The sequence below is a fragment of the Eptesicus fuscus genome, chromosome 9, assembly GCF_027574615.1.
Source record: "Eptesicus fuscus isolate TK198812 chromosome 9, DD_ASM_mEF_20220401, whole genome shotgun sequence".
Lineage (NCBI taxonomy): Eukaryota > Metazoa > Chordata > Mammalia > Chiroptera > Vespertilionidae > Eptesicus > Eptesicus fuscus.
The window spans coordinates 27,053,221-27,070,996 of NC_072481.1; the positions used below are offsets into that span (position 1 = coordinate 27,053,221).

General features: G+C 42.2%; 1 protein-coding gene and 1 pseudogene across 4 annotated transcripts in view; one reads left to right on the plus strand and one right to left on the minus strand.

The window, feature by feature from the left end:
• The window catches only part of TESK2 (testis associated actin remodelling kinase 2), a 120,717-nt gene that overhangs the window by 88,392 nt on the left and 14,549 nt on the right, over window positions 1-17,776 (plus strand). The gene's annotated exons all lie outside the window — the stretch shown is intronic.
• On the minus strand, window positions 16,066-16,604 carry LOC103294868 (prefoldin subunit 3-like; annotated as a pseudogene).

Here is a 17,776-nt window from a genome sequence, read left to right on the forward strand (position 1 = left end):
ATTTTGGGCCTGAACACCTGAAGGATAGAGTTGCTGTTGATGGAGATGGGCAAGACTATAAGAAATACATGATGGGAAGTGATCAAGAGGTCAGTTTTGAAATGAGCCAGAGCAAACTAGCAAGGTTTAGTTTGAAATATTTATTGGACACCAAGTGGAGATAACTTCATAGAGCATCAGCATTCCAAGAAGTACTGAGTGATACCTTCGTTGTTCAGATCCTGTTTATGAGCCTTTTCACTAGGTAACATTTCACTGATTTGGAAGGAGCCGTTTTAAACTGCTGTATTACTTCCTGAGTAATAATAATGAAAAATAAGTTATTTTTCACCAAGTTGGCATGGCTCAGTGGTTGAGCGTCAACCTATGAACCAGGAGGTCATAGTTCGATTCCCTGTCAGGGCACATGCCTGGGTTGCGGGCTTGATTCCCAGTAAGAGGCGAGCAGGAGGCAGCCCATCAATGATTCTCTCTCATCATTGAGGTTTCTATCTCTTTCTTCCTCTCCCTTCCTCTCTGAAATCAATAAAAATATTTTTTAAAAAAATAAGTTATTTTTCTCTCTAATGCTTTCTATATGCCAGAACCTGCTAAACTCCACCCACTCCCATATGTTGTTTAATTATCACACAATCCCATGAAATAGGTGGTATTTTTTCTGTTTTACAGATGAGAAATCCGAGGGCTCTGAAAGAAATCACCTAAAACATCTTAGCTAAGTAGTGGAGCTGGGATTTGAATCTAGTTCTGGCTGGCTATAATTGTGTTTACTAGACTTTAAGCTCTCTGGGCTTGGCTATTTTGTTACTGCCAAGGCTTTATAACTGGCACATAAAGGCATACAATAAATATTAGTTGCATGGATGAATAAATGAATACTGCTTCCAGAAGTTAAACTGTTAGCCACAAAGACTTCTGATATACATATGGAGCTACCTTAAAATAGAGCCAGAGATATAATTTGGAACTGCCATCCCAAAGGAACTGCCTTGTGCCTCTTATGCCTCAAACCTTTGGTGTGATGTATGCATATGTGCATAACCCATGGACATAGTAGGGTGGTGAAGGCCTGGGGTGGGGAGGAGGTGGGCTAGAATTGGTCAATGGGGGGGAAAAGGGGACATATGTAATACTTTCAACATTAAAGATTTTTAAAAAGGTTAAAAGAGGGCAAAATAACCTTTGGACTAGGCCTAAAGCAACATTGTGTCCTGAAGAACTGTTTGCAAAGATAACAGGAAAGCAGATATTATGACTACCAACTGATGGCTACTGCACTGAAAATTAGCACTGTTTAGAATTAGCATCACAATGCTAGCTTGTGTATATCAGTAGAAATACTTTTTTAGCCCTAGCTGGTTTGGCTCAGTGGATAGAGCTTTGGCTTGTGGACTGAAGGGTCCCAGGGTTTGATTCCAGTCAAAGGCACATACCTTGGCTGCAGGCACCGGGCTCTGGTCAGGGACATGTGGGAGGCAACCAACTGATGTGTCTCTCTCACATCAGTGTTTCTGTTTCTCCCTCTCCCTTCTACTCTCTCTAAAAATCAGTGGAAAAAATCAGTGGGTGGTGGCAGTTGAATTCATAGAACTCTTTTTAAGTTTAGGCTGATCCTGTTTCTAATAGAAGTTTTGACAACTGTTTTTTCTTAACTTGAAAAGTGGTATATCATTCACAGGAATTGGGTCTGTGTTGACTTTTTTAAAAAACTCTATTTTTACTGATTTTAGACAGGAAGGGAGAAGAAGAGATAGAAACATCACCTTGCTAGTTTGCTTCTGGCAAGTTAATAACTTGCAAAAGTATTTGTATAGTGCTTACTTTTTCTACAAATGACAATTATCTTTTTTTTTAACTTTAGAGAGGAAGCAAGAGGGAGAGAGAGATAGCAACATCAATAGAGAGAAACATTATTGATTGGCAGCTTTCTGCATGCTCCCTTCTGGGGATTGACCCTGCAACCTGGGCATGTGCCTTGACCAGGAATCAACCAGTGAACTCTTGGTTCTTAGGTCGTTACTCAACCAATGAGCCACACCAGCCGGGCAGATAGTTAGTTCTCTTTTCCTTCATTCCTGACCTCTCCTTTTTTAAATCTCATCACTGTTACTGGAAAGGGGACCTGGCCCTGAGTGGGTCTACCTGGAGCTGGCTGGGTGTGTGGGTTCTTGACTTCATGCAGGAAAGTTTTCACAAAACGAGTCCAGGTGATTTTGAGGATACATTTATTAGAGCTGGGGTCTCTACCACAAAGAAGGGCTTAGGATAGAAGAAGCAACAGGAGAGCCTAGGCAGGGCTACTTTGACTCACTGGAAAGTCAGAAAAAAAGGGGACCTTGGAAACAGACAGGTTCAGGGAGTTAGCCCAGGAGGAGATGCCAATGCCCATTGCTCTCCTGGTTGCAATTCTCATTGGGATCCTTAGAAATTAGGGGATGCATGCCTGTGGGGGAAGAGGAGGGGGGAGGGAAAGGTGTGGGAGTGCTCCTGTGAGGGAGAACGAAAGCTGGGACCTGCATTTTGAGGAGTTTTAAAGGCTCCGGATTTAGGGGAGGTCTTGGGGAGGATCTCAATAGACTGTTCATCAGTTTCATGCTGATATGCCAAAATGAGATTTATTCCTTTAACTTTTATCTGTCCTTGGGTGTAGTTTGCAAATGGCCCTAACTGGATTTCTGCTGTTGCCCTGAGAAGGGTGATTTAAGCTATTTACCCTCTGATTGGGGAGAAGTATAAACCATTTACTCTAAGTGTCCTTGGTTAGGGAAGATAGAATTTTTTATTTACTAGATAGCTGTAAACTGCTTGGCTAATTAACTATCTCTCAGTTTCCCTATTTCACGTTTCCTGGCTTACCAGCCTGTCTCATCACCATGTTCTGTCCATTTTACCTCCTTACTATCTTTTTTTTAAAAAAACATATGTTTTTATAGCTTTTTAGGGAGAGAGGAAGGGAGAGGGATAGAAGGACAGAAACATCATTTATTGGGCCTCCTACACACCCCCTACTGGGGATTGAGCCAGCAACCCGGACATGTGCCCTGGCCAAAAATCGAACCATGACCTCCTGGTTCATGGGTCAACACTCAATCAATGAGCCACACCAGCTGGGTACCTCCTTACTATCTTGAATCTATTCATATTTTGCCATTTCCTTCTGCCATCATCATCTCTTGCTACAAACTTCTAACTAGTCTCCCTATTGTCTTATTTCTTGTTTCTCGCCTTAAATCCATGTTGTCTGTATTACCAGTCAGAGTGGTCCTTTTAAAATACAAATCTATTTTTTAAACCATCTTAGCCATTTTAAGTGTACAGTTTAATAGTATTCAATGTGTTTATATTGTTGTGTAACAGATCCCGAGAACTTTTTCATCTTGCAGAATTGAAACTCTATACCCATTAAATAGCTCCCCATTCTCCCCTCCCTCCAGCCCCTAGTGACTACTGTTCTACTCTGTGATTTTGATGACTTTAGAGAATTGGAATTATATAGTATTTGTCTGTCTGGCTTATTTCACTTATGATAATGTTCTAAAGGCTCATCCATGTTGTAACATGTGACAAGCTTTTCTTCCGGAACAATATATATGTATTATTTTTTGCGGGGATAGCACCGTTTAATAAGAAAGATCAAGACAAAGACCACAGGAGGGTCCCTTCTGGACACAGAGGCCAGGCATCCTGACCCAACATCTGGGGAGCTACTGGTGGGGAGGGTGCTTGCCCCCAGTTGGGCCCTCAGGTTCCTGCAGATGGGACAGGGCTGTCATAGCCCCTTCCTGTCCCTCCAGCATGAGTCCTAGCTTCTCCCACCCAAGGCACTCGCTCTTTCCAACCAACACCCTCCTCCCTCCATATCCCTTGGGCCTTCACTTCCAGATCAGTGGGGGGATGTGGCGGAGACCCTCTCAGTGCTGGGCTCTGCTTGCACCGGAATATTATACACATTTTACTTATCCAGTCATCTGTTGATGGGCATTTGAGTTGAACATGGGTATGCATAGATCTCTTTGAGACCCTGCTTGCAATTCTTTTATTTTATTTTATTTTTTTAATTCTTTTTAGATGATATATACCCAGAAGTGGGATTGGTGGATGATAGGTAGTTCTATTTTTAACTTTTTGAGGAACTCCCATACTGTTTTCTGTAGTAGTTGTACCATTTTACAATCCCACAAATAGTGTACAAGCGTTCCAGTTTCTCCACATCCTCATCAACTGTAGTTATTTTCTGTTTTGTTTTTTTCTATAGTAGTCAACCTAATTGGTGTGAGGTGATATCTCACTGTGGTTTTTATTTGCATTTCTCATTTGTTACAGAGACTGTCCTTTCCCCATTGACACATGAGGGTTTGTTTCTGGGCTTTCTCTTCTATTCCATTGGTCTGTTTGTCTGTCTTATACCAACACCACAGTGTTTCATACAAATATTATTTTGTTTTACCCTGCAAAACCCTTTTATGACTCCTCATTGCCCTCAGGATAAAGTAAAAACATCTGATTCTGCTGCTTTTGATATGTGTGGCTTCACTGCTCACCTCTCTGACCTCTTTGCTCCTGTCTCAGGAGAGCTCTATAGCTGTACTAAACCTCTTTCAGTTCCGCAAAGAGGACATGACCCTTTCTACCTTTGAGCCTCTATACCAACTCTTCCCTCTGTCTAAAACACAACTTCTCCATCTCCTACTGGCTTAGCCAGTCCTACCTAACCATCAGGACCCAGCTTAGTTACATGTCACTCTGGGAAGCCTTTTATGGTTTCCCAAGATTAGTTAGGTAAGTCTTCTGTATGCTCCCATAATACAATAGTATTTGTTATAATATTTATTACTAGAGGCCTGGTGCACGAAATTCATGCACGGGTAGGGTCCTTAGGCCTGGCTGGCGACCAGGGCCAATCTGTGGGGCGACCAGTGGGGTGACCGGGGGGCCCCCCGCTGGCACCTGCCTTGGCTGGCCTGGGGCTTGCTGGCTGGGGGCAGCTCCTGCGTTGAGCGTTTGCCCCCTGGTACGCATCATAGCAACCAGTCGTTCCGCCATTTGGTCAATTTGCATATTAGGTTTTTATTATATAGGATTGATTTAATTCACTCTTTGTGTCTTTTATGCAGATTATAAATTCCTTGACTATTTTGTTTATATTGATATCCATTGATTCTTAGCGCAGTACCTGACAAATAATAGCTGCTTATTACATTTGTTGATTGAATAAACAGTGGCATTTTCTGGCTTAAAACCTTTAGTGATATCCTCTCATTGATTACAGTGTAGTTTATAACCTTAGTTGTGTACCTCAGTTGCAGGTTTGTCCTGGCCCCTGTTATGGCATGTTCAGGGAGGCAACCAATTGATGTGTCTCTCTCATGTTGATGTTTCTCTCACTTCCTTTCTCTCCCTCCTTTCCCCTCTCTCTAAAAAATTAATGGGAAAATATCATCGGGTGAGGATTTATTTATTTTTTTATTTTTAAAACATATATTTTATTGTTTTTTACAGAGAGGAAGAGAGAGGGATAGTTAGAAATATCAATGAGAGAGAAACATCGATCAGCTGCCTCCTGCACACCCCCTACTGGGGATGTGCCCGCAACCAAGGTACATGCCCTTGACTGGAATCGAACCCGGGACCTTCCAGTCTGCAGGTGTGCAGCCTTCTCCGCCAGCCCGCCTGCTTTTCCCTTCTCCCCCGGCCCCGCCTCTGCTCCTCCCTTCTCCCCCGCCCCACCTTCTCCGCCAGCCAGCCTGCTTTTCTCCCTTCTCCCCCAGCCCCGCCTCCGCTCCTCCCTTCTCTCCCGCCCCGCCTTCTCCGCCAGCCCGCCTGCTTTTCTCCCTTCTCCCCTGGCCCCGACTCCGCTCCTCCCTTCTCCTCCCCCCGGCTTGCTTGCTTCTCCTCAGCTTTGCTCCCTTCTGCAGCTCTTGGCTTCTTTCTACGCTGTCTTGATATGCAAATTAGCCGCCATCTTTGTTGGGGTAATTTGCATACTCATCCTGATTGGCTGGTGGGCATGGCTTGGGCGTAGTGAAGGTGCAGTCGATTTGCATATTTGTCTATTATTAGGTAGGATACTTTGACTCTGTAACTAACTTGCTCAACAACTTATTTTCTATCCAGCTAGCCAGTCAAACATGTATTTCTGGTATACCCAAAAGGAACAGAACTGAGCACTAGACTTCTTTTTATATATATATATTTATATATATATTTATTTTTATTGATTTCAGAGAGGAAGGAAGTGGGAGAGAGAGAAAGAAACATCAATAATGAGAGAGAATAATTGATTGGCTGTCTCCTGCATGCCCCACACTGGGGATACAGCCCACAACCTGGGCATGTGCCCTACTGAGAATTGAACCATGACCTCCTGGTTTATAGCTTGACACTCAACCACTAAGCCACGCCGGCTGGGCAAAATATTTCATTTTTTTTTTTTTAAACCAAATGATTTATTGTACTTGGCAGTATCAGGGACACTTCTTATTTAATTTTAATTTTTTTGTTTTGTTTATTAATCCTCACCTGAGGATATTTTTTCCATTGAATTTAGAGAGAGTGGAAGGGAGGGAGGGGGGTGGGGAGGCAGAGAGAGAGAGAGAGAGAGAGAGAGAGAGAGAGAGAGAGAAACATTGATGTGAGAGAGACATATCAATTGCTTGCCTCGTGAACATGCCCTGACCAGGGCTGGGTATTGAACCTGCAACCCAGGTATGTGCTTTTCATGGAGAATTGAACCTGCCAACTTTTGGTGTGCGGGCCGACACTCTAACTACTGAGCAACACTGACCAGGGCAGGGAAACTTTTTAAAATACTTCTCTGATGATCAAATTATTACATACTCATTATAGAAGTAGCTCATATTTTTAGAATGTTAATTGCATTTTCTTTTTTCATCCTTATGACAACCCTCTGAGATATAGCCATTATTATTGCTATTTTATGTAAGAAGAAACAGAGACTTAGAGAGATTAAATAATACTTGAAAAGCTGGCCTCCCACTTTTTACCTACTTAGTTCCTCAATTTTCAAATCTTAGTTTAAATTTTCACTTCATTGTAGTGGCTTTTCCTCATAACCTCCCCCCAAATAGGTCATGACTTCACTTATTATTCTCTTGGAAACCACCCTTTCCTTTTTCATTGTAGCACATCTCATAACATCTCAGAATTCTTCATTTATTTGAATGTTTGTTTGTTTATGTCGCTCTCCATATATCAGTTCAGTGAGTACTGGGGCCATTTTCTGTTTTGCCACTAGCAGCAAATTGGTAGAGGTCACTGAAGAGGTAGCGGTGGGTGGAGGAAGTAGTCAGGCTTCTTCACACCCTGCTTTTCCATCAAGCTAGGGAAGCTAAAGACAAAGTTTTTAGATTTTGGAAGGCTGGAGTGTTGACACAATTGAGGGCATCACAATTAAGGGTAGTTATGGTGAGTGTGCTTCTTATTCTATTTACTAACTTGTTTCTCCTGATAAAGCTAAAATATGAATTGCTTTAACTATTTGGCAAGGATGTTATAGAAGGAAAGTGTATGATATGGGCCTTATAATGGCTTGCCTTTCAGGTCTACTCTTTCATATTATGCTAGAGGCCCAGTACATGATTGAATCATGCACGTGTAGGGTCCCCTAGGCCTAACCTGCCATCCAGGCCATATCCACTGCCCCGCAAAGCCTAGCAAGCTCCGCGGACACTGCTAGCAGCCTGCTCCCCACTTTTGATGGCAGGGGGTCTGCTGGTGCTGGAGCGGACACACAGCTCCCCGCTTTCAATCGCGGGGGAGCTGGCTGTCTGTCCGCTCTGGCACCAGGCCTTTCGAAAGCCTCCGCCACGCCGGAGGCTTTCGAAAGGCCTGGTGCACCAGCAGACAGACAGCCAGCTCCCCCGCTTTTGCTCCCTGCTTTTGATGGTCCGCAGCAGGACGTGGGCTCGCTGCCCCAGAGGCCCCTTCTGTGCCGCAGCACAGCCATGGCACAGACGCTGAGCTCGTGCCACCGCTGGTGACGCGAGCTCAGCATCCCGCCGGCCCAAACAGCCACCCCGGCCACCTCGAGTCCCGCCCCCTGCGCCTCCCGCTGGCCCAATCGTGGGCGTAGCGGAGTGACGGTAATTTACATATTACCCTTTTATTATGTAGGATTGTTACTAGAGGCCCAATGCACGAAGATTCGTGCAAGAATGGGCCTTCCTTCCCCTGGCTGCAGGCACCGCCTTCGCTCAGGCTGGAGCTGCCTTTCTGCCTTCGCTCTGGCACACTGCCGAGGCCCGGAGCTGCTGGGGTGGTGCAGAATGCCTGTGTCGTCGCCATGGCAATGACACAAACATCCCATCCTGCCCCACCCCCGGCTGCTCAACGCCTATGTATGCAAATTAATCCGCCATCTTTGTTGGGTTGATTTGCATACTCACTCCTGATTGGCTGGTGGGCTTTGCGAAGGTACGCTCAATTTGCATATTTCTCTTTTATTAGTGTAGATTTTATGCCCTTGGGCATTGTTTTTCCTATGAACATGTACTTTTGAAAAATTTTTTTATCTATCCATGGCAAGTGAGATAAATAAGGATAATGTAATGTATGTTGATATCAACTAACTTATCCTATACATAAGATCATAGAAATATTTTTCTGAGAATACCTAGAAGATAAGGAAACATTCATGAAGATGAGATAGAAGATTAAAATTTTGAAAGATGTTTTGAAAATGCATTTAATACACCTAACCTGCTGAACATCACAGTTTAGCCTAGCCTGCCTTAAACTTGCTCAGAACACACTGTCTGAAAGCACTGGTGACACAGTACACTGTAGAGTACCAGTTGTTTGCCCTCATGACTACGTGCCTGACTGGGAGTGTGGCTCACTGTTGCTGCCCAGCATCGTGAGAGAGTATCGTACTACATATTGATAGCCCAGGAAAATACCAAAATTCAAAGTGTGATTTCTACTGAATGCATATTGCTTTGTACCATCATACTGTCAAAAAATTGTTAAGTCAAACCATTGTAAGTAAGTTGGGGATCATCTGTAGTGTCTTCACTATAGAAGACCAGACAGTCTTTGTCTGAGCCTTCCAAGAATAGCACACCGCTGCATCTTTAAGGCCCTTCCTTGGACAAGACCTTAAGCTCTAAAGACTGAATTAACTGATGAGAGCTGATTATGGAGAATGGGGAAGGGATCCCTATATGTAAGTTAGGGACATACAATGATTAGGGACACTATTTAATTTATGTAACAACTATTTATTGAGACCTATTTTGCCAATCACTGATCTAAACATGGCATTGCACCTGTTCTCAATGAACTTATGAAATGAAATTGTATGTCAGGACCATCTGAATTTGTTTGGAAAAGGGTTCAGAATTCTGTGCTATTCTGCTTCTAGACATTTAGAACATTTGTTTTACCATTTAGAATCCCCAAAACCCTTCTGAGTGACATTATATCCAAATCTGCTGTTTTGCTTGATTTGGGAGTTGGCCGTAGATCAGCATTAGCAGCTTCCCAGAGAGTCCCAGTGGCTGACAGAAGAAAGATACTTTGAACAAGTTGGTAAAATAAATATAGACTACTTCACTCAAAATTAACCATCTGAATTTTCTCATTTACTCTCATTTAAGAGGGCACATCATTCTGACACTTGAGATGGTCTGAAACTAAGGAAAAGAAAAGGCTCTCTCTTTTTCCTTGAAGATGTAGATACTTAATGTGTACACCAGACCTCAAATCTGTTTTCTCTGCAATAGAAGCAGAACTGACTGGTTCCTCTTTCCCCACCCCCTTCCTTTGATAGTCCAAGAAATCTTTGTGAATTTCTGGGTATTTAGTTACCTATCTGACCCTTAGTCTTCAGAGATTTCTGCCTGCAATTGGAGGGACGGTTGTGCCGGGAAGCTGTCTTCCACATAGCAAATTGGAAAGCTCTAAAACCTTTTCTCCCTTTCTACCACCCCGCCTGCCAACCTTCTGCCACTAGAAGATACCATTTGAGCTTTTAGTTTGCCTTCTTTAACTTTTGCTTGACTTCTTCCTTATCCAGAGGTCAAGCCATGTTCTGATATTGGCAGAAGAGGTAAAAGAAATGATTGCACCCTGACTGGCTCAGTGGATAGAGCGTTGGCCTGTGGACTGAAGGGTCCCAGGTTCAATTCCAGTCAAGGGCATGTACCTTGGTTGCAGGCACATACCCAGTAGGGAGTGTGCAGGAGGCAGCTGATCGATGTTTCTCTCTCATCGATGTTTCTAACTCTCTATCCCTCTCCCTTCCTCTCTGTAAAAAAATCAATAAAATATATTTTTTTAAAAAGAAAAGAAATGATTGCTTCATTTGAGGACAGAGTTTCCTTTAATATAAATCACCCTAATTAGAAATCCAACCTCTTTTGGTTTCTACTTTTATTTTGTTACTGTGAAGCCCCTGTTCCTCAGATCTGGTGGGCAAGCGGGGTGCTTTGTCTTCCTTAGCAGATTGCTCTGTGCTCCTTTCACTGAGCTCAATCACCAAGTGAATGTCAGAGATTCTTGTCTGGGTCTGGAGAACGCGGGGTTGTAGCAGATGTAGGTAGCAAGCCGGAAGGAAGAATGCTTTTAAAACATGGCTCCAGTAGCCATGTATTGTTCCTGGTAGAGTTATTATGAATTTTGGATAGGAAAGCAGGCTGGATGAGTGGTCGGGAGCCCTGGCTTCATCTTAAATCATGTTTGACCATTGATTGCTAGTAGAGCTTCATGGGGTAAAGGGAACAGTTTTCTTACCTTAGTTTATTTCTTTGAGACAATTTGTTCTACAGATTTGTCTTTTTAATGTTTACTTTATTTAAACAAATTTGAGTTTGATTATGAGTTGTTTGATTAAAAGTTAAAAATCTATGGGGAAAACTTAATCATACTTTCTTGAATCTGTGGGTAAACAATCATTTTAATGTTTATAGTAGCTTACATGCATAGAAAAACACTTGTACTACTTCAGGTATGTTAAACCTATGTTCTTCAAAGTGGTGAGTGGGTTTATAGAAAGTGTCTGTCTGTGGGAAACATGAAGGAAGTGAGGGAAGATATCTTTATGGCCTCTTCCACTTGGCTTTCAGCGGCTGATAAAAGAACTATCTTCTATAGTTTCCAAAAAAAGATATCACTTATATTTTTTTAAGTTCATGTGATTCTGACCACTTTAAGGAGTCTGCTGATTAGAGTGGTAAAAGGTTTCTCAGAGTTTCCTATCACCAAGTGGCCAAACACACTGTTTTGTATTACTCTTTATATTCAATGCTACCATAGTATCTGCCATATAATAGACATTATTAATATTTGTTTTGCATGGTATTTATCAGAAAATTGCTCTAAAAGCATATTTCTCTTTTTGATCTTAAATTATCATAATGACTAAATTGGGAGGGTTTCCAGTAAAAGAGGGAAGTTAAAACCTGCCTCCATTTATTTAAATGTACTTATTCATTTGTTCATTCAACAATTTATTGTTCACTTTACTGGATACTGGACTGACAAAGTTGAGAAACACCTGGTCTCTGCCATCAAGGTTTTAGTACAATGTGATAAGCAATAGTAGAAATACATACAGGAGGCTAAAATGGTACAAAGTATGGGATGGGGTATCAGGAAATGCTTTCTAAAATAAGAGACTCAGACGGGGTTTAGAAGGATGAATAAAAATTAGCAAAGCTATGAAGGGGAAGAAGAGTATTCTGGGCAATAGATGAACATATATGAAAGCAGAAAGTGAAACATTAAATATTCTGAAACACATTTTGGCTTCCCTTTCTCTTTGAGTCAGTTTAGTACTACTGATTGTTTAAGTCAGACAGGCCCCGGTGGACTTCCTGGAGTGGAGGCTGAACTTGGTTGGGCCTTGGCAGATGTACGGATGTGTGCTTGCAGTGGCTTGGAACCTTGAGCTGAGAACAGGAGGCTCCTTTGGAGCACAACCCTCCCACAGGGTACTCTTGGGATGCCTGTCCTGGAATTACCCAGGGCAGTAACAAAGCTCTCTTTTCTTCTTTAAACCAAGCCAGCAGGATGGGATGTCTGCTAGCCTTTGTGTTTGGAGCCGACCAACAAACATACAGTGGCCAGCACAATGGCATTGTTGGACTTCAGTGAAAAGTAGGTCGAGGCCCAGTCTTTCCTCTGTCGAGGGCCCATCCAAAGAACAGAGGTTCAAAAAGCCACTGATTTGGCTGTTTGACATTGATGCTGGTTTCTGACTTACTGATAGCACATAAGATTACAGGATCTCTTCCCTCTGCTTCTCTGTACACCTCAATTTGGAATCTCTGAGTTGCCTTTAACTCTTTTTTTTCCTTAGTTTCATATCTGTCACTCACTTGCTAAATTTTTTCTGCATATTCTAACTCTAGCCCACATTTTCATGCCTAAAATAGCACTCTAAATCAGGCATTTGGTCATCTCTCATGTGGTGTGTTGCAGTACCCTCCCTTCATCCCTTCTCCCGTACTTATACTTTATGCAGGGGAAAAAAGAATAACTACTAATCTCTGTACTTTATATTTTTGTTCCATGAAATGGAAATGAATCCTCAACAGTGAGTGATTAGCCAGGCCTCAGTGGGGAGAGGGTAATCCAGGTAAAGGGATCAGCAATGTGTACATATATGCTGGTAGGCAGGGAATGAAATCTTTATAAGCAGGAGTGAAAGGCTTTGTTTGCCATGCTGATTGTGGGTTTTATTCTAAGAGTAATAGGGCATCATTGAATAATTTTAAGAGGAGAGTGGCTTCAGGTTGACATTTCAGAAGGTCTTGGCTATATTATGTAAAATGAATGGGAATAAGAGCTAAGCGTGTTCAAGATATGCGAAGGAAACCAAAAGACTAGTTAGAAAGCTAATGGAGTAACCCAGGGGAGGAATAATGATGATGAGATATTGATTGTGGGGAGAATGCGTTGTGTAGTATGAGGTAAGCATTGTGCTGGACATACTTTGTATACATTATATCTTTTAATTATTACCTGCCTTTGATTGAACATCGCATCCTGTTGATTCTACCTCAGAAATGTCTTCAGATATTAACCGTCTTTTCATTCTTTCTGCCATTGTCTTATTCAGGCCTTTATTGCTTTCCACCTGGATGATTCTAGAAACCTCATAACTATTCTCCAGGCCTCAATTCCTGACCTTTCCATACAGTTTTTTTGTTTTGTTTTTGGTTTCTAATCCTCACCCGAGGATATTTTTCCATTGACTTTTAGAGAGAGTGGAAGAGCCCTAGCTGGTTTGGCTCAGTGGGTCGAGCATTAGCCTGTAGACTGAAGGGTCCCGGTTCAATTCTGGTCAAGGGCACATGTCTGGGTTGTGGGCTTGATCCCCAGTGAGGGATGGGGAGAGGGCGTGCAGGAGGCAGCCCATCAATGATTCTCTCTCATTATTGATGTTTCTCTCTCCCTCTCCCTTCCTCTCTGAAATAAAAAAATATATATTTTTTAAAAGAGAGAGAGAGAGAGTGAGAGAGAGAGGGAAAGACAGAGAGAAATATTGATGTGAGAGAGACACATCAATTGGTTGCCTCCTGCATGAGCCCTGACGAGGGCCCGGGTTAGGGAGGAGCCTGCAACCGAGGAATGTGCTCTTGACCGGAATTGAATCTGGGACCCTTCTGTCCGCAGGTCGATGCTCTGTTCACTGAGCCAAACCGGCTAGGGCTCCATAAGTTTTTAATATTACTTTTAAAATGATATTTGTATGTAGCATATCTGACATAATATTGTCCTATGTGAAAAAACTTTTTAGTTGATTATCTGTCCTCTTCTACTAGACTGAACTATGGGTAGAAACTGGCCCCACTTATCTTTGTTTCCACCTAGTATGTTGTTTTTTTTTGTTTCCACCTAGTATGTTTTTAATGTTTGGTGGATGGATCTTCCTCAGGACAACCCTGCTAATTAGGTGGCAGCAGATGATCTCTGTTAGTTGGATAGCAGCACATTTATCTGCCTTGGGTAAATGCTCCAGCTTTAGTCAAGTCAGGTAGATTTTTCTAAAAGGAATATTACAGTTGAAATTTTCTTCAAAGCCTCTCAGAATATGGGTTTGAACCATTGTACAGAGATAAGCTTGTTTGGTTGCAGATATTAGTACATTGATAATTCAAAGTAAACCAACATAAAAGCAACCATTTTGTATTCTTCTTTGTACTGGTTATGATCAGGTGAGGCTACTGTAGCTCACTAGAATCAGCAAGAATTGGGAACAGGAGCTTTGGGTGGAGTGAGTGGTAGGTATTGCCTAGTGCTGCTCCAGAATATGCTGTGTGGACACGTTTATGTGTCTATCTGTGCCTGAGTTGGGAGTTGGTATCATCAGAGCCAATAGGGGATATATGGAAAGAACCATACTTTCAGCCTAGACCAGTGGTCGGCAAACTCATTAGTCAACAGAGCCAAATATCAACAGTACAACGATTGAAATTTCTTTTGAGAGCCAAATTTTTTAAACTTAAACTTCTTCTAACGCCACTTCTTCAAAATAGACTTAACCAGGCCGTGGTATTTTGTGAAGAGCCACACTCAAGGGGCCAAAGAGCCGCATGTGGCTCGCGAGCCACAGTTTTCCGACCACGGGCCTAGACAACTCTTAACTATCTTTTAGGATCTAACTCAGATGTTACTTCCTCTCTGAAATTTTCCAATCTCCTCAGACAGTCAGTTTCTACTTTCATACCCTTAGTATTTATTTCTGTTAAAGACCTATTGGTATTATTTTCTTCCCTATGTGTCTTTCACTGATCTTCTTTAAAGTATAATCTGAGTGGTATTTTTATATAACCATGTTTACTATGTGCTAAGCATTCTTCAGGCACTGGGGGATATAATGTTGATGTAAATGGACTGGTTCTTGTTCTCATACTAGAGGTGCGGTGCACGAATTTGTGCACGGGTGGGGTCTGCCTGGCCAGCTGGCCAGGGGGAGGGGACACAGGAGGTTGGCCGACTGGACCCACCCCTAATCTGGGTGGGGGTGGCTGATTGGGGCCAGGCCAGCCGCAAAAGGTGGGCTGGCTGGCCCTCCCCCATCGGCCGGTTGGCCGGCCGTAGTGTGTGTCATAGAGACTGGTCATTCTGGTTGCTTGGCTTTTTTTTTTTTTCAAGTCTTTTCAACCATTGTTTTTCATCTTAATATTTTTGTCCAGCTGCTTTGGAGAACTATGAAGAAATACAAAATCACCTTAGCCAAGAGTTTTGAGTGGGTAATTTTGTTATTTCACGTTGGCTGAAATCTCCCTTATGTTGACATTGCAAAGACACTATGCACTGACACAGGACAGGAAAAAGTGTCTTCACAGCCCTCTAAAAACTCAGGAAGGCCCTGGCCGGTTTGGCTCAATGGATAGAGCGTTGGCCTGCGGACTGAAGGGTCCTAGGTTCGATTCTGGTCAAGGGCATGTACCTTGGTTGCGGGCACATTCTCAGTAGGGGGTGTGCAGGAGGCAGCTGGTCGATGTTTCTCTCTCATTGATGTTTCTAACTCTCTCTCCTTCTCCCTTCTTCTCTGTAAAAAATCAATAAAATATATTTAAAAAAAAAACACAACAACTCAGAAAGGCAAGTGATCATTTTCTGTAAAATACCTAATAGTATAATAAACAACAGCAACAGAGGACCATGAGGCCCCACATGTACTGAAAAAAAGCAAGTTTGCAAATATTTAAGTGAGAGTAACATCATATAATAAAGAGTAAACTGCTTAAGTGTCCAGAATTTAGCCTCCACAGCATACATCCGTTTTCAGCCATTTCAATGAAGACTTTTCTTATAATAAACAAACAAAAAATGATGAAAGTACTATTTACTATGTTGGAAATGCAAAATAATAAATAAATAAAACTGCTAATTCCATAAAATATGTGGAACTAATTTTGTTTTAATAAATACATAACATGGTGTTGGTGTTTATCTCTTTTTAGAGTTTTAATGGTCATTCATTCTTGCTGTTTAAAAAAAGACATTCAAACTAATGTCAACCTTTAAGAGTAAGCTTTGGAATATTTAAAAGAACGTGTTTGGAAAAATGAAACACATTTTTCATTGCCAGAATTATGCTTTGTTCTTGGTAGAATCATCTTCGTTCCTTCTTTTTACATCCCATTGATAAACCCTGGCCATATTGACTTCAGTGGCAGTCAGTAGATCTTGACGAAAGTCAAGGTCTTCCTCAAGAGAATCCAGATTCTTTGTGGCAGTGGTTAAATTCTTTTCCAGTGATGCCCGAGCTTCATCAATATCATACTCAAGCATTATATTAGGCCCCAACCACAGACACACTTTATTGGTAGGAGGAACTGAAGCTTTGCCATATAGGTTATCTGCCAGTAAGAATTGGTGGACTCCTTCTTCTTCTGCATGTATTTCAGAATTCCTAAAGTCTGCTTAATTTCAGGAATCCGACCCTTTAGCCTCCTTTTCTTTTGAGCAAGGTTGAGTTCCATAAACTTATACTTCTGGTACTGTTCATCCAACTTCTCTAGCACTGTATCCGCAGTCTCATTCCCAGGCTGTTTCATGTAGGAATCCACATCTTCCACAGACACAGCCTCAGGAATCCCCAGGTGGAGCCACCGCCCGTTCCCTGAAGGGAGTTCTCCTAAACCACAGCCATCTCTAGCCTTGCTTGGCTTTTATATATATAGATGGGTGTGGTGGGAAGGGGAAGGGTACTAAATAAATGTTTGTTAGAAATAACCTGAATTGATATTCTTAAGTGGAGAACTGAGTATCCACTTATCTGTCCTTTTGGCGATTTTTTAGGGTGTTGGCATATCATTTCTTGCATATGTTATGTTGTTTAGTAAACATACATTTATCTCTTGAGTGCCTTCTAGGAAAAGGAGTCTTTTTAATGAAATCAATATCATACACAAATGAAATGGCAGGAACTCTGGTCTAATATTTTATTAGATCATGTAGAGAAGAGACAGGTTTTGGTGTAGGTGAAGTTGAGGGACAATCACTGAGGGTTATTGAAGTACCTTAAACATGTGGCTGATATTATAGTTTTCTGAACTTGAAAGTTTAAAAGAACAATAAGAAATGGAAAGTGTAAAAACTTCTCTTTCTGGTAAGTTATGTAAATATTGCCAATGTCCTAGGTTGTTTTGTAGGGCTGCCCAAGGGAGTGGTCTGGAAGAAAAAGACAGCGAAGCAGCTGTTATTCTCATCCGGGAAAGCTGAATGTACGAGTGCAGTTGCTCTTGCCTCTGCTTCCCGGATTTGCTCAGAGGACACCAGCTGAGTCTGCACTGGGAGTTGCTATGGGGAAGTAAACGTTCCAACTAATGGGCACACAGTGTATAGCAACTTAGAAATCTTCCTTCTTGGCAGATCTCAAACTTCCTTTCCTCATAGATGCAAAAGGTCTTGGGACATTGAGAAGTTGTGGTTTCTGAGGCCCAGAGACTTATCAGCCCCACCAGAGTATTCACCAAAGGCCAGCAAGAGAGATTGGTTGTAACAATAAACTTTGTTTAGTTTCCGTCTCTGGTACTGGTTTGTACTTTTTCCATTTTGCCTGGAAAATTCAGAGCCTAGCCAGTGTGATTCCTCACCTTGTCTCACCTTTCTTCTCTGCTCTCCACCCTCTGGCTTGGTCTGTGGATTTCTCAGGCCTTCAGAGACATGGCTGGAGAGTATATGTGTTTCTCTGAACCAGAATTAAAAGGCCTGGCTTAGTCGGGCCTACAGATAGTGCACCTACAGACAGCCTTTACGTCAGTGTTTCTGCATGGCCTCAGATGGGAAACCTGAGTGG